Raw genomic sequence first — 26,542 nt, forward strand, 5'->3', positions numbered from 1 at the left:
CCAAAGAATTAGTAGCTTGTAGGGGCCAAACAGTGCTCACACAGACATAGGAATAAAGGGGGGAAACCTTGGTTATAACCTTGAATGGCTAAATCCTATTTCCAAGGGTTCTAATAAGTCATGATAATACTCTTAGTCCAATAACCCAAGACAATTACAGTGTAGTTGCACCTTCAGAAGCCAGTGGACATTCCCTCTTTGCCAAGTTAACAGAGGAGTAAGTAAGAAATAATAGCCTGTCCCTGGAAGGAGTGTTAGACAAAAAGACAAAAATTTCCCCTAGATCTAGCGCAGACTTCCTGTGTACCTTGGAGGAACTCGCCTTCTTATTTTGGGATGCTAGATCCCACCCTGAACAACGAGGAGACTTGATTAATAACATTCTCTCAACTCTCCCGACATGAAAATTTTATATTTTTGTGAGAATGTGAGCTATCCCTTGTTGACATGTTCAGTCAAATTTGCTGTCCTTGGAGCATCGTCTGATAAGTGCTTCTAAGTTATGTAACCATTGAAGTTTTCCAGCTTATCTGAAAAATTAAAGTCAGCAGTGAGTCATGGTACCAGAAACCAGTCCTGGGCTTGAACATGTGCCAGGATCCGTTCTGGAAGAGCCCCATTGAATGATGCCAGGACAAACCTGGGTATCCCAGGCACGGACTCCATTCATAACGAATGCCTAATAATGTCTGGATCTTGCCAAAGATATAAGGTAACTATTGGGTTTCACTCTGAAAATCTTTCCCCAGCTCCAGATGACTCCATAAAGGTAGATGATTTGAATTTGGTTCTGAGAGGTTAGAATTTCTAATGTTTTTTAAAGAAAACTTTCTAATTATAAAAAAAAAGACCCTGAAAAAATTCAAACCATTGTGTTTCCAATAATTGTAATGTGTGTAGTACATTTTTTGGATATACAGAGTCTTTGATAGTGACCACTCTGCTTTGTAGATAACACAGAAATAATTAGAAAATACTTGCTATACATATTTTGATCTTTTCTTAAAATTCAGGGGGAATCAGACATTTGATAAGAGCAGTATACTGGAAAGAGGGAGACTGCATCCCAGTTCCATCTCTAGGTTGACTTTGGCCAAGCCAGTGACCCTCTCTGTGCCTGCATAGTCCTATATATAAAATGAAGAAATTGAAATTCAATGTGTCTTAATTTTATTTTTATACATCTTAGATTAGTTAGGGTGAGGGACAGAGCCCAACCCACTTAGTGAAACATAAAATCATTGGTTTAGTGAACTGAAGGGCTCAGGGTAGATTTATATCCAGGCAGGACTGATCCAGGAGACAAAGATGATGTCACTAGAGCCCAGCATCCCCCACTCACCTGTAAGCCCTTTTTTAAGATATGTAAATTTATTTTCTAAATGCCATAGGAGGGTCAGATGAGCATATAAAGCCCAGAGCTTCCATCTAGGAAAGCAAGTTGTCTCTCTCAACAGCTGAACGGGGATTCTGTGCATGAATCTCATTATCCTGAACTGGGTCATATGGCCAGGCTGGTCCAATTACTGGGCCTCGGAATATTTAAAACATCAATAGCCTTATGCCAATCAAGATCTTCCCAGGAGGAGAGGTCAACTCCATTCAAACCAAGGGGCTAAGTGTGAGGAATGGTCATTTCCCAAAGAAAACTGTAAATATTCTTTTACTAGGAAAATGTTGAATCACAGGCAGCGAAACAACAATGGTTTAACCAGATATTCCCAAGAATCTGAAGAAACTCTGAGCATCTTCCTAGGAAATCAGCAAATATATAAGCATAAACCAAGACCAAAGGTTACACAGAAATCAAGGAAGTCAAAGATTCCATGAAACCTGTCCATGGATCCCATTGCTGATATAAAATATTTCTTTTAGGAAGTATTCTAAAAGAATGCTTACGTTGCTGAGAACTCACCTGGCTGGAAAATACAAATTCTGGTGCTCTGTTTGGGGCAGGACGCAGGAGTCCCTCATACTATAATCCCCTTTAACCGTAGGATTTCACCTTTTCCTGCGTAGATTTTTGCCCGTTCCATAGGCATTTCCTTGCATTGTGTCAGGCATGGAAATAGCTACAGCCTTTTTGGAAGTCAGTCTTGCAACATACATCAGGAGTATTAACCTGCCCTTTGATCCAGAAAGTCCTCTTCTGGGAATCTAGCCTAAGGAAAACACCAGAAATACAACACAGCTTTATGCACAAATATGCTAACTATCTCATTTGTATAGAAACATGAAAGTGGACATGCTCATCCATGGACAGCATGATTAAGAAAATTGTGCAATACACATTTGGTGAGCTATCATATCATTATCAAGAACAGTGTTTGAAGGCTTTAATACAACTCAGGAAATATTAATATTCCAGTGTTGAGAGATAAAATTAAGATATGAGGCTAAATATTGTATTTGTAGTATCATGCAATACAGTGGCTTGTAAAGGAGTATTAAAATATTTATTAAAATAAATAATTCAGCTGTTCTCAAGCTGAGGTATTGAGGCTATGCTTCTTTCCTTCTGTATTTTTTCATTCTCCTATAAGCATAATTGATTTTATAATGAAAAATCACTTTCTTAAAATTAACAAATAAATGACAAATGAGTGCATAAATTAATGTGTATGTAAAGGTTTATGGATCCTGGAAGTGGCAGGCATTGGGGGTGGAGGTGATGAGGAAGGCATGAGATGATTGGAGCCATTGGTGACATTTGAAGATGGACTGCAGATTAGACAATGATGCCATATCAGTGTTGAATGTCATTGTTCTTAGGAAATTCACATTATATGTTTAAGGGTATAGAGGCAAGTTGTCTCCAAGGGACTCTCAAAATATTTAGGGGAAAAATATATATTATAATCTAGAGAGATAAGAGGGAGGCAGGAAGTTAGTTGGAGAACAAGGGGCAGAAGGAGAAGAAGAGAGTATAAGTGGGATATTATGAGGTAAAGAAAAACCTTCATTGAGTTCTTCTGTGTTGAGTGAAGACAAAGATCTATCAGTTTAGTACTTCCACAGCAGTGACTGTGCATGAAATAAATTAATTCAACGTCTTCCTCTAAATGTTCTCATCCGATACTAGCTAGGTGCTGGACTGACGCAGTCATTGTGGAGTCTAGTGAAACCATAGGGCGGGCTGTATTTTGTATTTCAGATGGAAGAGTTTGTCCATTGAAGGTCCAGGTTTCAGGATGTTTTGTTTATTTGTTTGTTTTAGAGATGCTGCCTTTGCAGGCATTCCTTTAGGCTTGGAGGAGAAGACTATGAGAGCTGGAAGGGAACGTGCAGGGCATTTTTTCCAGCAGGTTACATAACACATGCCTTTCTATATAAATCACTTAACAGCAAATTTGTGAGTATTCAGGACGACCCTTCCATGCCCAGAGACATAAATATCATCACTGACATTTTCCTCTATGGGTGACCGACCATCCCAGTTCAGTTCCAGGGACTAAGAGGTTTCCCAGGACACAGGACTTTCAGTACTAGAACTGGGACTGTTGGTTGGTCACCCCTCCTGTCAGCTATCACCCGGTGCCTCCCACCTTATGGTGGATCACCCTATCTGCCCTACCATCATCTTAGTCCCTCACCTCTCCTTGGCTCTACTTACCAGACCAGTCTCCTCACAACCTGTAGTATTGTGCTCATATCTTCACCAAAGAACTGGTTTGGGAAAGCATTGTCTATTCACGACAAAACACTGCTTCAAACCCTTGAAAAACTTCACACTACTTGTAGGAAAAAAGCAGACGTCCTTATATGGCTCATGAGGCCCTATGTAGCTATACCCTGTCTTCCCCAGGTCTCATCTCCTGCCGTCCTCTCCCCAGGCATTCCCCATAGCTCCTCTGGACTCTTTTTTTCTTTCCTGTTTGCTCTGTAATGGTTAATTTTATGTGTCAATGTATTGAGACCATGGTTCTCAGATATTTGGTCAATAACAGTTATGATGTTACTGTGAAGGTATTTTTTTTAGATGAGATTAACATTTAAATCGGTAGACCTCTGAGTAAAGCAGATTGTCCTCCATAATGTAGGTGGGCCTCATCCAATCAGTTGAAGGCTCTAAGCGAAAAGACTGAAGTTTCCTAAGGAGGAGAGAATTTTGTCTCCAGATTACCTTTGGACTCATCAGCTCTTCTCTGGGTCTCTAGCCTGCCAGCCTGCCCTACAGATTTTGGACTTGCCAGCTTCCACCAACTCATTAGCCATTTTTTTGGAAATAAGTTTCTTTTTCTCATACAACCATTTGGTCCTGTTTCTCTGGAGAACACTGACTACTATATATACCCGTACTCCAGGAGGAGTGTTTTCCCATATTGTTAGTAATTCCTGACCTCTGTGACTAGCTCAAACCTCCATGATATCCACTGCTCTGTTAAAATATTTTTATCTCTTAGGCATAACAATAATACAGATATTTACATGATTATTGACAAATGCCTATCTCCTCCACTAAAAGATGTTTTTCACTTATCCTAGTATATGCTCATTAAATATTTACTTAATGAATGAGTGAACTTTGAATGAGTTATGTGTGTCTTAGGGGAATAGACGCTGAGAAACACTGATCTATTCCACCCCTGTTATTTTAAGGACAGGGAAACTGAGGTCCATAAACTCATGAATGTGCTGAAGCTATATTAATTGGTTTTGCAATTATATCCAATTATTACTTTTGTGTTGTGAATTATTTTGAAAAATACGCACTGCCTTGGGTAATCAGTAGTTGTCAATCCTAACCGCTAAGCAATGTGAAAAATATAATTATCCAGACTCATCCAGAATCGCTGTCTTATTTCCATTCTCTCTTCCAGTAAAGAAAAAAAAATTAGAATGTGGTCTAAAAAGGAAAAGAGAAAAGAAGGCTGATTAGTAATTTCTTCCTAGGCTAAATCCTTAGAATACATATGAGCTTAAAAATCTGTGTGATTGTCCTTTTGCTTGAGTTTGACAAATGAATGCAGAAGTCTATTGCCCATTTACCCACGACATATACTCATTCATTTAGACAAGCATTAAAGCAAATAATTATAGAATACCTACTACGTGGCGGGCATTGCACTGGGCACCGCGTGGGGAAGGGCAGACATGAAGTAGCAGTCGCCACCTCTAAGTTGCTTATAATTCCTTGAAAGTGGTAATATGTATCCAAGACAACATCCAGTAGCACATTCCAATTAGAATTCCAGGTTTGTAGAGAAGAGGGAATTCACTTCCTGTGGGATGATTTGGGAAAGCACGATACAGGAGGAGGTTTGGGATGAAGCTTTCACGGATGAAATGCAGATATGGGAGAGGCTGTTTAATGTTGAAATGCTGAGAAAACAGAAACAAAAGCCTAGAGGCTAGAAAAAAAAAAAAAACAACAGAAACAAAAACGCCTAAATTTAGTCAGGTTTTGTTTTATGGCCTACAGTGTGATCCTTGCTTTTCTTGTTCATTCATGCATCTTTTCATTCATTCAGCAAATATCTATTGAGTGCTTCCTCTGTGCCAGCTAGTCACTGAGCTAGGTCCTGATTATGGAGAGAGGGAAGAATCATTTGTACGGTCCCTGTTTCTGGAAGTTTTCAGTCTAGTGGACAAGATGGACTTCATTGAATATTTTATCTTCTTTGTTTTTGTACAATTACAGGCCTTTGTGAGGGCTATGAAATAAAGAAACAGGTCCTTTGAGGACAGATAACAAAGGACCTTGGCTGGCGGCCTCTAATGGGGAAGAGATCCCAAAGGTAGCAGAATAGTCAATTAAATGGGGAAGGACAGAGGCCCCTGGGTGGCTCTGACTCTTGATTTTGGCTCACATCATGATCTCAGGGTCATGAGATCAAGGTCTGCATCAGGCTCCATGCTTGGTGTGGAGTCTGCTTGAGATTCTCTCTCTCCCTCTCTCTCTGACCCTTGCCCCCCCCCCCCATCCAGCTCTTCTGGGCGCAAGTGTGCTCTCTCACTCTCCCTAAATAAATAAAATCCTTAAAAAAATAGGGAAGGATAGTGTTTACCAGAGGAGGTGGGTATGGGGTTGGGTGTAATAGACAAAGGGGATCCCACTATCCTGGGATGCCTAGACAGCTCAGTTAGCATCTGCTTTCGGCTCAGGTTGTGATCCTGGGGTCCTAGTTCAAGCCCTAGACCTGGCTTCCTCTCCATGGGGGGGGTCTGCTCCCCCCCTGCCTGCTGTTCTCCCTGCTGGTGCTGTCCTTTTCTCTCTCTGTCAGATGAATAGATAAAATCTTTTGTTTTTTTTAAGAGTGCATCCATCTTGATTGATGAGCACTGAGAAATGCATGGAATTATTGAATCATTATAGTGTGGACCTGAAACTAATATCACAGTGTATGCTAATTATCCTGCAATTTAAATAAATAAATGGGAAGGATGGGTGAAAATGGTGAATGATGATCCATTCAGAAGGAAGAGGTTGTGCAAAAGCCCTGTGGAAAGAGAGTTGACCAAACAATGGCCATTACCTATCTCATTTATCCCAACGATTTTTTCCTTTAGGCTTGTCTTTGGCTTTAATGCTGCCAAATTATTTAATTTAATTCTGAAGCGTGGCCTGAGTATTGCTATTTTTTAAAAGCTCCACAGAAGTTTCCAGTGCAGAGCTGAGTTTGAAACCCACCCAGCTACTAGGTGATCATTTCACCCAGGTCTTGAATAGTTGAGCTGCTGAGGATTAGGGGACAGCTCTTGAACACGTAGAGGCTGCCAACAGTCAATCTTGTGAAAACTCACCAGTTGGATCCTGTTTTGTATTTCCTGTCCCTGTCTCACCAGGAGGACTTGGTTATTATTCTGGAGTTAAATCTCTAGAAGTTGGCCGTTAGCAAATAAGCAGTCATGATAGGGCTCACCTCTCTGACCTCTCTAAGAAAAGTGAGTCACTTCCTTTTATATTTCCCACAGTGCTTTGGGGTATTTCTCTTGGCATTTCTGCCTTTTAATTGTTCTCCCTCTCCCTCTCCTTCTCCTCTCTCTCTTTCTCTCTCAGGATTGTTGGCCCTTTAGCAATTAGTCCTTCTTCGTCTCCTTACTATGTTTTTCTGAAGTCCAGCACCGACTTCTGCATGTGATTAATACTCAATGACTATGGGAAAGGCAGACATTTTGGTGAAACCTGGGAATGCCAGTTCTTCAACACCAAGAACATGTTTTCAAAGTAAGTCATGGTGGACTGGGAGGTGCAGAGTTAGACAGAAGCAGACCTGAGGCCATCATCTGACTCTACCCCTTGTTAGTGGGGGAACTTCATGTCACTTATCTACTTGGGGCCTCAGTCTCCTCATCTGTTGAATGGGGACAATCAAACTTAACTTCAGGAGAAACTGGTGTTGGGGAGGAGGTAAAAAAGCAAACTGTACAACACTCTGTACAGGCCTGGCAGAGAGTAGGTCCTAGCAAATGAGTAGGAAGAGATAGTCATTATGACATCCAGGAGGGGTCACACTAATCTAAATTGTGAATCCCCCACGGCCTGAATTTTCCTCCAGGAAAACTTGGACTCTCCAGCTCTGGGTTCAGTGACTCTCCTGCATAGACTTCATACTTATTCATCTGTCTCCTCTCCTACCTGGATTGTAAACACTGGAACAAACACTCATTTATTTTGTTTCCCACTGGACCGTCAGCACCAAAATAGGGCCTGACCCATCATAAAGACTCAGTTAATATACTTGCTCATAAAGTGGTGGCAATACCACCTCCCTGACTTATGGCATTGGACTAGGTTGATGCCTACTTGAAAATCTTCTATCCCTGAGATGAATGGTAATTATAGAGTCATCTGACCTTCCCAAGCCCCAGTTTCCCTGTGGAAACTTCCCTGTGGAGTCGGATCGTCTCTGTGTACCCTCCTCCTACACTCTGAACCATGATGGTATAAGAACTATTCTTTCTATAATTGATACCATGGATCCAGCCCTCAGAAGAGACATAAAAGATGAATTATTTTTGGCTCCATCTACTAGACTAGGATTTCTTTTATGAAATTAATTTGGGCTCATTAGTTTATTCATTTTTACATTTATATATTCATTCATGCAGCATTTATTGAGAGTGTAATGTTTATTTTACTACATCTTGTAAATACAGCATAGTCCCTGCTTTCCAAAAGGCAACAGTCTACAGAGGAAGACAAAAATATGAACCCACAATTTTAATATGATACAGGAAGTGTTGTGATACAGATATTCCCAAGGTACTATGACTGCCCTTGAGAGGAACTACATTATTCTCACCTGAAATAAGTGGGTCCGTGGGGGGGGGGTGTTAGTGATCAGAGAATATAGAGGACCTTCTAGATAAGGTGCCATATTGAATAAACCTCAGAGAATGAACAGAAATTCTCAAATTTAAAGAAAGGAAGGAGAAAGACAGTGGTAGAAAGAAATACATCCAGCAGCAGAGAGCTAAGAAATGGCACGGAGTACGCTGGCACCACAAGCACAGCTCTTCATGGCTGAAAATAGAATGAATGTATCGGAGGAACAAGAGATGAAGTGAAAGAGTCAGCCGGGGCCAAATCCAAAAGGACTTCTCACTGCTCCTAACCCTGAGTGGTTGGCTTTCCAAAGACCAAGCTTCCCTCAGGAATAGGGAGCCCTTTGGAAAGGGAAACACAATTTGCACCCTGGGATCTGTGCCTGTGTGAGTTCCAGGGCTGATTATGGTCTGTGTCCACAGTCTGCTTTGGCTGCCGTCTTCTTTATAACCGATTTTTCCCAGTTCCTTATCGCAGCTCCTGCTTTTGTTATGGCAACGGCTGTGAATGTCCCCAGTGGGGTGGGTCATGCTCCCAGATTACTTATCGCTGCTCCGTTTCTCAGTGTTGTTTCAGTTGGCTGGAGAGTGTCGTCGTCACAGGGAGAAGAGGATGGGAATGCTACTGGATGTCGGCTAACCTTGTTCCCCCCTCACTAAGGCTCCATGAACAAATATTCGCCTGCTTTAAGCTGAGGTCTAAGACTTGTGTTTGATTCTTCCTACCCTGGATGTCCAGGACAAATCACTAGGCCCTCCATCAGAGCATACTAGAAGAAGGCCACGGGGTATAATGCCTGAGAGTGGGACTCGAGAGTGAGACAAACCTGGGCTCATATCATTCTTCTACTTCCTAGCTCTGTGTCTTTACAAACTAATTGTGATTGAAGGGAAAAAATTTAGTCTTTTTAAGGAAAAGATACTATTTAATTATTTTTCTCTGTTTTCTCAGGCCCTTTTACCTGGCATGGCCCATGGTGATTTATGTGCACATATTTATTAGTTGAATAAATAAAAGAATGAGTGAACAGAGCGGGCATTAGTGCGGATAAGCTTTGACTCCCCCAAAACTTACCCCCTAGTAGCCTACAGTTGGCCAGAAGTCTTACCAATAACTTGAACAGTCAATTATCTTATACGTAGCGTATGTAGCATGTACTGTGTTCTTACAGTAAACTAAAGAGAATGTTAAGTTTAAAAGCCTAAGGAGGAGAAAGTATGTTTATACTACTGTGCTGACAAACACCTGCACGTGAGTGGACCCGTGCAATTCAAACCCGTGTTGATCGAAGGGCAACTGTCATTTATTTGGTCCTTAGTTTCCTTATTTGTAAAATGAAGACCATAACACCTACTTCCTGAGCTTATTCTGCAGATGCGACAGGGCAAGCAATAAAGCACTTTGAAGCAGTCTGACGCTGGCAAGTGATTAGTACATACATGCTTATCATCATCATCTAAAATAAAACATAAATCATAAAATGAATCAAGCTGCTATGATACAAGGATGACAGACACAAGCTCCTGATCCCAGCCCTTCGGTCCCAAAAGATCACAATGGGACTTTACTGGACTTCCTCTGGCCTCAGTTTTCTCACTATGGTACATAAGGGGAGTATGCTTGTTTATCTACCCATGAACATTTTTAGTTCTGATAACCTATTTTTTTTAAATAAGACTGATGCCTGCATATACATTTGGAGACTGGCCCATGGCTGAATAACCACCCAATGACTATTCTATAGAAACACAGAAACGCTGTGTAGAAAGATGGTAGCAATGAACTTTACTAGATACTTGGAAGGTTTTAGGGACACCTGAGTGGTTGAATGTCTGCCTTTGGCTCAGGGCCTGATCCTCGGGTTCTAGGATCGAGTCCCGCATCGGGTTCCCTGCATGGAGCCTGCTTCTCGCTCTGCCTATGTTTCTGCCTCTTCCTCTGTGTCTCTCATGAATAAATAAATAGAATCTTAAAAAATACTTGGAAGGTTTCAGATTAGTTAAAAAAAATCCTCTCTCTTAACTTAAATTTTTGGAAAGTTTTCCCACTAGCAACCTTCCTTTCTATCTGGCAGAGTGCATATGTATGGGATTTTACCTATCAGAGCACTTGCTGAATACCACCGTCAAGCACCCTATGACCTCTTTAAGGAAAAGAGACTATTTAATTATTTTTCTCTGTTTTCTCAGCCCCTATTACCTGGCATGGCCCATGGTGATTTATGTGCACATATTTATTAGTTGAATAAATAAAAGAATGAGTGAGCAAGTCAATGAATGAATGAACACACACCTCTGATTGCTTCCAAATTTAAATGGACTCAGAGAATACGGAGGTAAAAATTTTCAGGACACTATAGGACCTCAGAGACAAAAAAGTATTTATAATCTATCCCTCTTGTGATGTGGAAAATCTTTCTACAGTGTTCTAAGACAATGCATTTTACTTGGAACAACTATGACAATGCATTTTACCTGGGACAACTATGACTGTGAAAATGTTCTTTCTTCTATTATTAAGCCTGAGTCCGTCTTCTTTTGGAATGAAAAAAAGGCAGCAGGAATATAGATTTATTATCTATATAGGGTAATTAATTGGCCATACAGAGAAAACCACTGAGCGCGTGTGTGTGTGCGTGCGCGTGTGCATGAAATGTCATAGGATGGGGTCGGCAAGGTTGAAGGAGCAATGTTTAGCCTTGTGATGGCATTCAGAGCTGGCTAGATTTAAGAAAATAATTCACTCCAACCAAATTTGTAGGATACTAGTATATCAACTTGATAACAATTTATTCACTTTGACTGTAGAATCTTCTTTTCCCATTGCCTAAATACACCTATCTGCTATTCCAGGCATATGAGAAGTCAACCCGGACTTCAGAAAGTAGCTTAGTTGTTTAGTGTGACGATTTTGAGACGTGTTTATCCTGGGCTCTTGAGAAGTAGATGAACTAACCTTCCATCACATCAGAGGATACCTCTTCAGAGGATGGAATAAAATGGGTCCTTTGGATCAGTTTCACTTCCACTAAAGAAACCCACTACATAAATTGCCTTTAGCTTCCCTTTGCTGCTTTTGGTACAGACCACATTTTGTGTGTTGTAGGCTACGGGAATTTTGTACATTTCGTGCAACATGGAATGAACCAGGTCAGTGTTTTCTACCCTTTCTTATTGTCAGTTATTGAGTTGGGTGTTCTGATTCTAGTGATGGATCACCTTGTAACTTGTATTAAGGTTTTTAATAATACCAGCACAATTATGTCATTCTCGGATACACCCTAGTCATATTGATAAACTCATACCTTCCCACGTTTCCTTAGCTTCCCATTTCCTGACTTTTCCTTTGGTGGATGTAATATGCATGATATCATTCATTATTCGAAGATTTTATCAGGGTAACTGTCAGAGAGGGGAAGGAACTATAGATTGGTTTCTTCAATACTCTTCTGGCTCCCTTCTTTCTGTTGACTTTGTCTACTCTAGAGACATTTCTCAGCCTCTCCTGGAGTTAGGGATGCCCATGTAACACTGAGCTAACCAATGAGTCATAAGTGGAAATCCTCCACCCTTCCTCCTTCCTCTTTTCTGAACTGTGTAGATTGACGATGGTGCTATAGCCATTAATAAATCAAGCTTATATAAATTGGATCCATGTTGTGACCCTGGAGGTTCCAGCTCATTCCTCCTACCTTTGGGGTCCTCCTGGCCTCTCCCCTGTACCTCAGCCTTTTAAAACCCTGAGCTTCCATTTTATCAGCTGCTGAAGTTGTTATCTTCTGTGACCTGACCCCACCCTCTGAGAGACTAACTTGGCAGGTATTTCTCTTGCTTAGTTACTGTTGGAAGAGACAGATATATAAAATCACAGATCAGGAAATGTGATGACTTGCCAGCTTGGCCAAAGCAAGTAGAAAGACTCACAAGATAATTCCATTCCAGCAAGAATTGGCATACCAAAGAGGAGAATACCTTTTTAATACTAAAGGCACACAGCTTTTAAGGTCACTTAAAAAGGCAGAATGGTTTAGGGAGTGGTCTTTGGAGCCAGATCAATTCAAGTTCGAATCTTGGCTCCAGTACATCCGAGCTGTGTTACTCTGGGCTGATTACTTAACCTCTCTCAACCTTAGTTGCCTCATATATTAAATATGAATCTTAAAAGAACCTAATTTATAAGATTGGAAATGAAAAAAATATAAAAGTTGACAAACTTACTGATATCCAATAAAGTGCTTAATAAGTAATAGCTATTGTCATGATTATTGAAGCTATTAACGATTGTCAAACTATTTTGATTAAGATATTAATGTTTATTAAGCTTAAAATCTTGTATTTAGTAGAAAACGGTGAAATTTTATATCTAATACTTGATAAATAATGGTGTCAGTGACCAATTAGGTTTGACTTAGAAGGTTGGTTTATTCTGGGTTATAGATACAAAGCCACAATGGGTGATTTCGTTGTCATTGTAAGCTTATTGGGCAAGAATGCCAGGGACTGATTTTCTTCTTTACCTCAAGGTCCAGAACACTTGGTTATGTCCCTTGGTTAGAGGGAAAGCACATAACCTGGGCAAAAGAGGACAGGAGAATGGTCTAGAAATTCAGTGTTCAGGCCCTTTATTCTCAGAACTGCCAATGGTCCACAGCTACCTCACTTCCGGAGCCACTGAGATATCATGGGAAACTCTCTTTCTTATTCTCAGTCATAGACAAGATTCAAGGTGGCTGGAGACACAATGATCCTTAGACATCATCTGATCACACTTCCCCTTGTTCTAGATGGGTGGACTGACACACCCAGAGAGGAGACATGATGGATAAAGCTTATTCATCCAGTAACTTGAATTATTTTCTTTTTAAAAATTTTCTGATTATTTCTTCTCCTGTATACTAAGTGCTTACCTACTGATACAACCAATATCTGCTATCAAGTGAGAACATAGCTATTCCTAGTTGGGAGACGATTAAACACAGGCCCAAATATCCTGATGAAAGAATCAGAACAGTATAAGGAACTGGGTGTCAACATCAAAAATAATTACGTGCTAGGATAAGAGATCCTGGAATTTCCTGTGTGGTCCCTCAATCAATACCAAAGAGATAAAGAGCAAAAGCTGCCCATTTATGAAAAGAAAATCTCTAACAATAAATGAGATCTACAATTACCCTAGGAAAGACAGAAGGGACACCTGGGTGGCTCAGTGGTTGAGCATCTGCCTTCAGCTCAGGTCATGATCCTGGGGTCCTTGGATCGAGTCCCACATCGGGCTCCCTGCAAAAAATCTTAAAAAAAAAAAAAGGTAGAGATGTCTGCCAGACATTCTTATACTACCTGTCACTGGGGAGATGTATCACAGTAAGAACACAAATTTTGGAGTCAGAATGACCACGGTTTGAATGTCTGCTCCAGGCTTTGTGAACTCGGATATGTTATCTGACCTTCCTGTGCCTTGATTTTCTCATTTGAGAAATGAGTGTGAGTTCCAGCTGTTTCCCAAGATAGCTTGTTGCTCATAGAATCTGATTCTAGTTTTTTTTTTTTTTTCCTACCTCAAAGGGCAGCCATGTTAATGGAAAGGGAAGGATCTGGCCCCAACTTCCTAACCTCTTGGCCACAACCTCTTGGGTGGATCCTCACACAGTCTTAGTAGGAAGAGGTGTGTCTGAGGCCTGGTTTCTATCCCATTTGCTTCTGGAGAAAATTCAGCTCTTATTTTTGGCATTCCTTGGGCAAGTGTAGAGAAAACTCAGAGGGTGGGGAAAAACCCAAGTTTCTTAATCACTGGTTTCCGAATCTTCCACACATTTCTTTTTCAGTACTAGTGTTTTTCTCAAATTGTCTACTACGTGTTATTCTCTTCTGTCTCTAGTTCACCTTAAGATCTTGTCTCTTCTCAACAACATGGCCAGTGATTTTATAATTTCTTTGTGGAATAGGAGAAGCACACAGAGATCAGTACACAAGACCTAGCATTACAGATGAGGCATCACATTTTGGAGGCCTGGCTTATGTTAAAACTCACAGTTCAATTCATAGCAGAAGTAAGACATGACATCTGGGAGTCCTACCTAGGTCTTTTCCTCCATACACAGATGAAGAAATCTCTATTATCAATATCACTATTATATTATCCCAGGCTTCCTAGGAAGTGATATGGTGTGACACAAAAAGAATAATCCATGAGTTTATGACTAGGCCACGATTGGGGTTGCAGCCTTGGCCAAATTAAGTTTTTTGCACATTGTTTCCATCTGTGCCTTATTTAGGGTTAGGGTGAGAGTCAATATGATCACCTGAGTCATAAGGCAAACATTTACCCAGTGGAGGAGCCCATGGAGTGTCTTATGGAGAATTAGTCTAACTGATTATTCTGGCTATAATGGAAACATGCAAGAGAGAACACTGAACTAATCCAGGTGAGAGATAACGGTCTGGACCATAGCAGATTCTCAGGATATGGAGAACAGTAGAGAGGCCTGAACAGGAACAGAGGGAGAATGACCGTGAGGATTGATGAGTTCTTTGGGGCTGACCTAACCGAACTTTCTGAAGACTGCCTTTCATTTCCTGAATTAAAATCTTGGCATAATCTTTGATCTTCCTTCTAACGTACACTGACGCCCATCTCTTCTGTTGCTAATAAGCATATCAGTTCTACTTCCACAAGTTAATAATTTATTGAGTATTTAATGTGTCAGGCACTGTGTGAAAAGATGAAGTCCAGTAAACAAAACTTTATGATGGATTCGATTTGAAGGATGAGGCAAGGTGTCGTTAAAAAAAATGGTTCTTTGGATTCTGGCTTATAAATGTTTGATGGAGAAAACTTTGCATGACAAAACTGGGTGTGCTAAATAGACCTTGAGTTTGGTTTTTGTCATGTTCAGATGTTCAAGAGGAGGTTTCAAGTAGGCAGTTATGCAGTCTGATTAGAACCAAGTGTTCTCAGCATGGCCTTAAGTAGGTTTTTAATCTTTCCAAAAGTCAGTTTCTCCATCTATGTGATATGTAAACAATTCAAGCCTCTTTTACATTAATTAATTAACTAATTAATTAATCAAATTGAAGCATAGTTAACATACAATGTTATATTAATTTCAGGTGTACACTTAGTGATTTGACAATTTTATACATTAAGCTGTGTTTATCAGGATACATGTAGTTATCATCAATCGCCATATAATATTACAATGTTATTGACCATATTCCCCATGGGGTACTTTTCATACCCATAATCCCACCTTTTAGGACTGCCATTAGACTTAAATGATCACTCTATAAAAGCATTTAGCAGGGTGGGGGCACTCCTGGGTAACTCAGTGGGTTAAGCATCTACCATTGGCTTGGGTCATGATCTCCTCATCCTGGGATTGAGCTCCACATTGGGCTCCCTGCTCAGTGGGGAGTCTGCTTCTCCCTCTCCCTGTTTCTCTCTTCCTGCTTGTGCAATCTCTCTCTCTCTCTCTCAAATAAATAAATAAAATCTGTAAAAAACAACAACAGCATTTAGGTCAGTCCTACTACAATCCTATAAATGCTCAGTAACTGGTACCACTATATTAGTTTGCTGGAGCTGTCATATTAACATACTCTGGGCTGGGTGGTTTAAACAACAGAAATTTATTTTCTCACACTTCTGGGGGCTAGAAGTCCAAGATCAAGGTGTTGGCAAGGTTAATTTCTTCTGCGGGCTTTCTCCTTGGCTTGCAGATGACCACCTATCACTATGTCTTCATATGGTCTTTTCTTTCTGGGTACAGGCCTCTAGCATCCCTTTTTATGTCTAGATTTCCTCTTCTTATAGGGACACCAGTCAGAGTGGTTAGGGCCCATATTTTTACTTAATTGTCTCTTTAAAGGTCTTATCTCCAAATATAGTCACATTCTGAGGTACTGGGGCTTAGGGCTTCAACATATGAATGTGGGGTGGGGAGAGGGCAGACAATTTGGCCCATAACAGCTACTGTTTTATTTTGCCTTGAACAATTGGAGTTTGAACTCCACAGGTCCACTTCTGTGTGGAATTTGTTCAATACAGTACAGTATTGTACATGTATTTTTTTCCGCGTGATTTTCTGAATAATAGTTTTCCTAACTTACTTTATTGTAAGAATACAGTATGTAATATATACAATATACAAAATATGTGTTAACTGACTTTTTATGTCATCATTAAGGCTTCTGGTCAACATTAGGCTATTAGTAGGTAAGTTTGGGGGAGAATCAAAAGTTACACATCAGTTTTTGACTGCAGGGGTTCAGCTCCCCTAACCTCCACATTATTCAAGACTCAGCTGTGTGTTATATTTTACTAAGTCATGGGAATAAGAATTTGTGTTCATTTTTGTCTTTCTCCTAAACCTTTAGTCACGTGATACTCTCTGTGTTTCTCTAATTGGAGAAGTTTATGAAACATGGGACTGCAAGGTCAGTGACACCTCTAAAGTGAGACACAAGGAATCACTACCACTGAAAAAGCCAGCCCAATGCCCTGAGTCATTTCTTCAAGTGTTCCTCCATTCTTTCCTCCTTTGTATCAAGCAGTAAGGCTAAGTAATTTTTTTTACTCACAACTCGCTGTGCCCACCATTTATTCTTTCTTCCTCTGGTAACAGAGCTTCTTTTTTTTTTTTTTTTTCCAGTTGGAACATTCTCCTCCCTTGTTCTTAATCTATGTGATTTCTGTGGGACTGACATCTTTGTGGCTGTAGGAGCAGAGATGTGATCCAGAGGTGACCTAAAATGTAGAACAAGTACCTGGATCCCATACTCAGGATTCCTCCATATAACTCAAAACTTTGCTACCATAGGGGAGAGACACTCTGTTCTCTACAGATCCTAGGCACTTAAGGAATAGCTAGGCCATGAGTCATCTTGACTATTTTGCAAATAGCGTCCAGTTGGAAATAGAGATGACAAAGAAGATGTCAGACTGAGAGATGAATAAGAAATATCATTAAGTGGCTACATCAAACCCTATCTGATGCCATATAAAGCCCCTAAACTTCCTTCAAATGTGAGTAAATAAATCCTCTTTCTAGTTGAAGATAGTTTGCGTTGTATGGTAGTCACTTGCAGTAGAAACATACCTGACTACAGAAATTAGATTGTGATTTAAATTTGTCTGACCCAAAGGCTCAAGCTTCTTCAAGTGACCTGCAAATGAAGAACAAATGCTTTTTGCCTCTAAATGCAGATCATCTTAGGTTAGTTATTCCAGGAACAAACTTTTATGGAAAGATCTGGATACATTTCATGGCAGATCACATTTCACACAAGCTGGCAGACATTCAGGTCTACTTCTACAAGAGCTTCCACATCTCCAAGTCCTGGGTACCTTGCTCATGACCACAGTGCCCAGGCTCATCAAAGACATTCTGGCTTTTGAGGTTTCCCTGGAGCCTGGGAGCTCCTTGGCCTTGAGACCTTGACCTCTGTACTATTTTGTTGAGGATCTCTGTTACCAGAAGGCTCTGGATACCTGCTCTGGGTCCCTGGGTGAGACCTGGAAGGAGCATCTCTGGCTTCCTCATGTTGGGGTTACCAGCTTCTGCTCCTCCTCTCGGTTTTCCTGACAGTCAAGTCCAGTCTTACATTGTCTTTCTGAAAATGGTTGACTTGGTAGATGATTCAGGAAGCACCGTTAGAAGGGAAGAGGAATAACTCAGGAAAGGGAAAGAAGATCATAAAGACTGGCTTATCTCACAGCTTACTGCTGAGAGAAATCTGGACTCATTCTCTCTGGAGAACTTTCAGATACAATGTAAAATAGCCTTTGGTGTTATGTTCCTAAAGAGCAAGAAAGTTGAGATACTTTCCACCAGCCCCTGTTGGTGTGGGGCTTCTCCCTTGGGCACTTACTCCCTAGAACTCTGGCTTGCTGAGCCTACTTTGGTGGCTAGAGATAATCTTTGGGCAAAGAGTTGCGACTGCTTGTGGTGGAAGCCATCCACATGGAGATGATGAGTGTTGAGGGGATATAAGCAGGACAGAGACTGTAGACCATATTAAATAAAGTTAAAGTCAGGTAGTGACAGTTGCCTTAGGCCATGGTGAATTCATGGGATTATGATGGGCATCAAGAGGGAGGGGGGATGTTAGAGATAATAAACGAACGATGAGGCCGTGGCTGGTGGCAGTAGCTGAGAATCATCCTGTAAAAGTGGCCCAATCAAGGATGCAAAGCACACAGATACAGCTCAAAACAAGGTTTGATTCACACACAGGTATTGCCACCTGAAAAGAAGTATCATTCTCCACACTGATTTGGGGAAGTTTTTACTCTAGAAATGCCCAAAATAAAATCTCCCCCGAATTTTCCCATAAGCTTGTTGTAAAACACATTATGTCTCAATGTAACCTTACAGTGCAGACTGTAGACTTTCTGAAGACAGTGATCCTGTCCAGATTCTATATGCATGGAACCTATTTCAGTACCTATTACACAGACAATGCTTAAGAATGTTTATGAAATAAAATAAAGGCATTTGGATAGGTGATTCGTGAGACCCACAATTATATCAAAGCAGTTTCTCATGGTAAGAAACTTTAGACTCTCAATATGGCCTCTCGATCCACACTCGCCAGGAGGGGGCAAAGGGAAATCCTACAAAGAGCTTGAGTAGTCACACTAAGAGTAGCTTATAGTAGGAATAAAGGATGATGCAGATTTTTCTATAGATGTATGATGTCCCAAATGAGGAAGAATTTTAAGGTCACGACACTAAAAAATGAAACAAGATAGAATTCAAAAAGAGGTTTTCAGACATCTTTGGTATTAATGCAGCCTCAAATTTAGCTTTCTTAGGATTAGGGTTCTTTCACATATCTTTTTTTTTTCCATCCTCTATTTTTAACCTGTCTGGATTTCCAAAGCCCCACATTTCATAGTTGGTTGGGCTGGTATTTGAAGCCAGGTCCGTTGTATTCTCAAACCCAGGCTCTTTATTTCTATACACTTTGTCTTCCGTAACCATCATGTGGACTAGTGGGATCACACCAGGCCTTATGTAAGAATGTACCCTCCTGGTGTGAACCAATCCTCTTCCTGTGCCTTTAACCCTGTTCTTCCCAGCTGTACAGGGTTTAGTACAAGAAGACACCCCAAAACTAAAGATGTGCATTTCACTCTTGCTAATGAATCAGACCTTCGGATGATGGCTTTTGGTCCATTATTACTTTCTCTAATAATGTCTAATTTATACATTTCTCACAGGTTCTGTAGGTTAATTTACCAGGGGGAAAAAAGTGAGCAAAAACCTATTAGTCTTTTTTTTTTTTCCTGCCTCAGAAATTATAGACTTGGATGTTTCTATGAGGCAACATTAATAATGCATTTATCATTTCAAGCCCTTAACCTCTTAAGTTCTTCAAACAGAATTAAAAGAATCCTGAACTACTAAATAATTGCATTATGTGGCTGAATGGAGAGAGCGAACACCTCTAAAATGACACTAATCTATTTATTCTCCTCCTCACAGCCTCACCGCTCAGAGCAGGGTGGACGCTGTCACACACTTGGTTTCTGCCTACAGCCTATTTGGAACTTCTCCCCAGTTAAGCACTGAAGCTTCTTCCCCTCCCCAACTCTGACTCTCCTCCAATCCCGCACCTGTATCTTCCCCCAAGCAGAAGCTGCACAAACAAGTGCAGCATGGCTAACAGCTCAGCTTCTCTTTGCAAACACATCACTCTGGGTTTCTTGTTTTGTTTTTCCCCTCTTCTCTGGTAGTCGTTGGGGGGCACGAGGACGTATTCGTAGGGCTCGTGCTTCAATGTATATCATTGCATCAGTGACTTTGTGGCACAGTCTAGGCTGGCCCAGGTTCGGGGGCTGCAGACTTTCACCTTGGGGTTCTGTCCAACCCAGTGTTTAGACCAGGGCTGACCCAAACTGAAAAGTTACCATGAGACTGGTCACCACCTTCATCTTGCTATCTAGGGTGTGTGTCTGGGGCAGGGTGGGAGAGCATACTAGCACTCACTCACATGCACTCTAATAAGCAACTGGGTTTTTTTTTTCCTTGGCCTTGGTGACAGCTTCCAAACCCTGGTCCTATTTCTCCCTGAATGCAGGTGTGCTAGGTTGGCACTCTAATTTCTAAGGAGTTACCAAGCCCTGACCAGTGGGGCACCATCTCTTCCATCCATATCATATCCTGGCTACTGTAGACACTCTGTTTCATTCATTGAAAAATCTGATAAGTGACTGAATAGATGGATGCATGAATGAATGCCACCCTATCCAGATTCCCTACCCAGTGATGGATGGGTTCTACTTATGAATGTAAGTATAGCACTTCCTAAGGAAGCTCACTCAGAGGACAGGGTCCTGCCCCACCACCAATATTTAATCTTATTCTTCTCATCACTTTCCGAGGAGCCTACTTTACCTTGACCCAGTTCTGCCCATCTGCCCTCTCCCCTTCCCCAGGTTTCCACCTGTTTGGTGGCTGAGCCAACAGTGCTCATGATAAAACCTGATGAATCTTTTCACAATGCCCAAATATTTGGGTGGACATTGCTGGTATGTTTCATTATTACAGAAAAAAAAATCTAATTAACAGCTGAAATCTTTTTTTTTTTTTAATCCACAAAGGATCTGAAGAATGTCTGCAAAATATACTCTTTTGTATTTCCCATAAATTAACCTCTCAGTCCACACTAGTCCCCCTAGACATATATCCCAAATTCCTCTCCTTTCTCTGATTTTACTCTCTTGCCTCCTCTGCGACTGTTACACTGGGTCTTATTCTATGCTTCAGTTCGGGGCACTCATTCATGCTTAAGGAGCTACATCGTTCAGAAACCTCAGACCAGAAAAGCTGCTTGACAGAGTCACCTTTCTCTTTTTAATGGGAATAGTCTCTTTTTGTTTTTTGTCATAGCAATCTCTGTCACATAATTCTTATCCACCAGAGACCATCTCCACATAAGACTTGGGAGAGTAAGGATAAAGACATGGGACATGGGCAAAGGGTGTAGATCATCCTATTTTGTTCCCTTGGATTCTCCACCAGGAGACTTTATGAAATTTGCTTTGAAAAGTACCCAAGAATCATAATGTTTTCTGTACATGTTTTTCTCATTTTATTCTAGAAGGGCTAAACTGGATGTGCGGGAAGGAGGCAGGATATTCTTAATGAAATGGATACCGAAGGCCAACTAAAGTCGGACAATTCATTTGTGGTCCCATAAATATGATACAATTTCAGAACACCAGGATTTCTGTGATTTATTTCTCTTTTTCTCTCATAGGCAACTTCTGCCGTGGGGCAAAAGTGGAGTCCAATATAATCTGTTCAAGTGCCTCTTGCATGGTAGTGTCAAATGTGCACACACCACACGCACACAGAACTCCTTTATTTTTGTCTCTGGAAGAGCGTCTCATGACCACTGAGTTGAGATTTTCTCTACACTTGATACTTCCGCTTCTTCAACAAGGGGCTGAGGAATTCTAAAATGCATACTCTTCAGTTCTCAGAGGTCTTACAATCTGAAAATGAACTTGGTTTTAGTGAAGCCTCACCTTGGCCTGATGGCGTATAATTCTATTTAACTGCAGGTAGTGAAGGCCATATATTTCTCCAGAAGCTCAATAACAGTTCCCATCACGTTTGTGAGGCTGTTTATTCATTATCCCAGTTGTTCCTTGCAAAAACTCTCAGAAGTATCTTCATTTGACACATGAGGATACTAAGGGCTAAGGACATTTATCAACTAGCTCAATGTTGCATCCCTAATAAATAGCAAATGAGCAATTCAGAATCCAGGCTTATCATCTGACTTCAAAGGCGGCATGTTTCCCTGAAATCCCTTAGAAAACAATGCTTTAATTTTACATATTGCTACTTTCATGGTCTACCTTAATTTCATGTCTTCTTTGTGCTACATAAAGAACATGTAGAAAAAATAGGAGGGGGGGTTAAGAGAGAGAGAGACGGAGAGAATAGAAGGGCTTCTCATAGTTTCAACTTCCAAACCAAACCACATTATTATTTTTAAGATAAATTAGAACTGCATGATCGGTGCTAAGTGGGACCACTTCCATTAGAAACCCAAGAGCAGTGATTGCAGGTGATTGGAGAGCATTTTCATTGGCTGCTGTGTTTGGATTGCTCTTCTGTCTTAATCATAAAAGATCTGACCATCGAGTGGTGAAATTCTACTCCTAATGTGAGCAGAGTGCCTCTCATATTGGCATATCTTGTGAAGCGAATTAGCCATCTAATAGCTAACACGATGACATGAAGAGAAGTCAAATGTAGCATTGATTTCCCAGGAGGCTTCAAAGTAGATCAAGTAACACTAAAATAAAATTGTCAAACTAGAAAATGGTTCTCATCAGAATATTTTTTTCTTCCCTATAAATAAATGACTTAGGCCAGTTCAAGAACTTCACCGGCTGTGCAAGACACAGCTTAGTGGTTTCACAAAGTGCTTGTTACCATTTTTTATACTTGTCTGTAATATGAGATCAGTCATTTGAAGACTAGAAACTGGTTTAAACTTGAGAGTTCTCTGCAATCCCTGTCTCTTGCCCTTTCCCTTCAAGGAAGTCAGAAATAACAATGATAAAATTGACTCCCAGCTTCCTACAATTCTACTGCCTGAAGAGAGTGTTTAAGTAGCTTGTCCCCAAAATGTGCAAGGTTCTTTCTACTTCCCTATTTGAGTTACCATCTGGGTCAGGGATTCCCAATCATAAAGAAATGAGAGGAAGACCAATTGCAATAATTATTAAGAATACATGCCCTCTATTTCCTATGAGAGAACTTTTGCAAAACAAATGTTATCACACAGAATACAGTATTTGGTGACAGATAGACCTGTGCTTGAATCCTAGCTGTGAGTTTCTGGGCAAGTCACTTTACCTTTCAAGTATCTGCATCCTCATCCATGTCATGGGATCACAAATCTGTGTTATTATTAAATATTTAAGATTTTAAAACCAGTGTTTATTAAGTCTTCCCTCTGCCCGGGCACGAGGCTAAGCACTTAATATTCACAAAACTACAGTATCTTCATCATTCCTTCATTGTTGTTACTCTTCTTGTTGCTTTTGCACATGAGAAACTGAGGCTCAGAGATGTTATGTTCATTTTCTAAAGTTACTGTGCTATTATGTGGCAGGGCCACGGTTCAAACTTTCATATTATTTTTTTTTAAGATTAGATTTTATTTATTCATGAGAGACACAGAAAGAGAGAGGCAGAGACACAGGCAGAGGGAGAAGCAGGCTCCATGCAGGGAGCCCGATGTGGGACTGGATCCCCGATGTGGGGATCATGCCCCGAGCCAAAGGCAGATGCCCAACTGCTGAGCCACCCACGCGTCCCATCAAACTTTCATATTCTTGCTGTGAAATTCTTACTTTACACTATTTTTCAGTGAGTTCAATATCATTATTTTGCAAATGGAGTAGAGGGAGATTAGAGAATTTTGGAGAAGTGTAAGAGATTAGCTGGCTAGTAAGTAACAGAATCATGAATTCTGGAAAGGCTGAGGCCATCTAGGGGGTCTGACCCTTGGGGATCTGGAAAACTAAGTTCTTCCTCTCCATCTCAAAATAATTGCACACCATCATGACAGACAGGAGTCTGGTATCATTAACTGGAATGCTGAGCTTTTCAATTTGGGAAAGAAGGATCTGCAGCTCTGAATTTCCTAAGATGGTTGGAACATCTGGTCTAAATGCATGTTGACATCACAAGGAATAAAACCTGAAACACAACAGAAATTATTCCCTTTGCAAAACAAATGCTAGAGGGAGAAATCACAGAGTAATTCCTCCAGATTTCTCAGCAATTCTCCCAAGATTGTGCATGTTAATTGCTTGTAGCTGCAGGTTAGTAACTGCCAGTTCCTGTGTGACAGCTAAGTACCAAATGGCAGGCCCTTCAATCACAGGAGTACAGACTTCAGGGGCTAGAGACACTAGGAGCAGGTCAGACTGCCCATTCTCCATCCACGTGGGCTGATCCCGAAGACCAGCCTTCACCACTTTTTACCTTCCTGAGTTTGAAGTGACTGAGTGATGGGGCTCCTCTGGGGAAGTCATTATAACATTGTGGATTTGACTGTGGGACAATGTTTTATTTGGTTCAAATTATCATGTCATTTGCTCAGTTATGCTCATTAATCCTACTTCCCCTCTGGAATGCTTGGTCTCTAATCACACATATTAAGCTGTTGGCTTACTGTCCCAAGTCCACCATTGATTTTAGGGTAGACCATAGGGGGCTTATCTCTGCTCTCTAGTCCTCAGTTTTGCTTTCTGTAAAAAAAAGAAATGGAAGTATTAAAAGGGTGGTATTGAAGGTCTGTGTTTCTTCCTTTTCCTTTGTTTTTCCTTTCTTTCTTTTCTGTTTGTTTGTTTCCACTTTATCTCTGCGCTTCCTTCCTTCTCACTTTTCCCCATAACTACCTTGAAATAGTCAGTTCTTCACCCCAGGGCCCCGTGGTCTACTGAAGATAGCCCTCACTACCTTGGAGGAGCCAGTTGTGCTTATTTCTTTCCAGCTCTGTGATCGATGGTATCTCCTTGATGGCTCAGAATAGCCGTGGTGGAAATACTCACACTATGGAATTAGCAGAAGGGATGGATGATCACCAGTTCTTGCCACAGAGAGCCAGTTGTCAAACATTTACCAGCACACTGTCGCTGTGACTGCTTTTTAAAAAGATCATTAGCATAAATAACCTTCCCTTATTTAAAAAAGAACTGGATCATGTAGCTTTGAAAGAGCTCACATATACAAAAAAAAAAAAAAAAAAGAGCTCACATATACTCAGTACTTGGAAAAGAACTCAAATGCAAGGAAGCCGTCTGTGGCAGTGAGGCAAGAGGCAAGGAAGTTGGTAGATATAACTGTTGGGCGTCTTCTCTTTACCAGAGATACGTTTTTTTAAAAGCTATCCTTAGCACAATTTTCAAAGATCAGTATTATCCCCATTTTACATGTAGGGAAAGTGAGGCTCAGCAAGATTATTAGGTAATTTACCCAGACTCACAGAAATAGTAAGTGATGGAAGCTCATTGCTCAGTAACAGTCTGAAAGGTCAGCACCGTTTATGTTTTTGCCCCATTCAGCAAATGTTAAAGGTGTAAAGTAAAACCCAAAGTCCTTGAGTTCAGGCAAAATTCACCCAGAACCGTTCTGATGGAAATAACTCAGAATACCAGAGATACAGCGTCAGAGAGGATTTCAGGGAAGCCCCACTGGGATTTGGAGATGATCATTTTACAGGTGAATGTGAAGATTAGAAAAGAAAATTAACTCCTGCGCCTCACCTTTGAAGTGCCCCAGCCTGTATGTCCAGAATGGTCAGTAGGCTGGTTTTCTTGATTATTCCTTTATGTTTTGAAAAATAATGTTAAGTTTATTTAAGGCGGAGCTCTTCCTCAGTTGTCTCTGTGGACTTTGATGTAATATTTTCACCCTAAGGTGGAGTCACTGCCACTAGATAGAGCTTGAATTCCAACCCACTATTTGACTCCAGATCACATGGCTTTTCATCCGTCGTGCTGGCCTGCTCTGCAGTGACGGGAGAAGCGAGTACATTCTGGATGCAACTTCAGTAGCGTCTGTGTCCAAGACACTGTCGTCTGCAGCAGCCTCCTCCATCCCGGGATGCTTTAGCACATCCCAGAATAGGACATTAATTTGCTTCCTCCTTTTAATATACTGATGCTCTCCCCACCGCTAATAGAGAACAGAGATGCTGGCCACAATGGGAGACCTCCAGGCGGAATGCGGATGGATTCTTCAAAGGCCCGGAGAAGGGGGGCCTCTGGGACCCAGCTGCCTCACAGATGGGGCTCGTTATCCACACCACTCTCCCACATTGAAGGGAGGCCAGCAGAGAGCCACAGAAAATTAGAGGCTTGTGTTGGAGAGGCCAGATGTCGAGACAACAGGGACATCCTGTCTCCACTGGCCAGGCTGGCGGCTTTGAGTGCTCTTTGCTGTGGTGGACATGCGGGCTTATGAAGGTCATGTTGAGAAGTTCTGCTAAGCAAAAAGTCAGGGGAAGTGGTTGTGGAATGAAGTGAGAGCATCATTTCCTTGGGGCCCACCTGTGCAGGTATGTAGGGATACAAAAAACTAAAGACGTACTCTGTGTACCTGTGCTTTGATGCACATTGTCTTATCAATTCCTTGGGATGATATATTGAAATAAGGAATATTTTAAACATTTTATAAACAACATTGGCAACAATAATACCTTGTAGCTCAAAGAGGAGAAATGATGTGACCAAGGCCAC

The sequence above is a fragment of the Nyctereutes procyonoides genome, unplaced genomic scaffold (assembly GCF_905146905.1).
Source record: "Nyctereutes procyonoides isolate TBG_1078 unplaced genomic scaffold, NYPRO_anot_genome, whole genome shotgun sequence".
Lineage (NCBI taxonomy): Eukaryota > Metazoa > Chordata > Mammalia > Carnivora > Canidae > Nyctereutes > Nyctereutes procyonoides.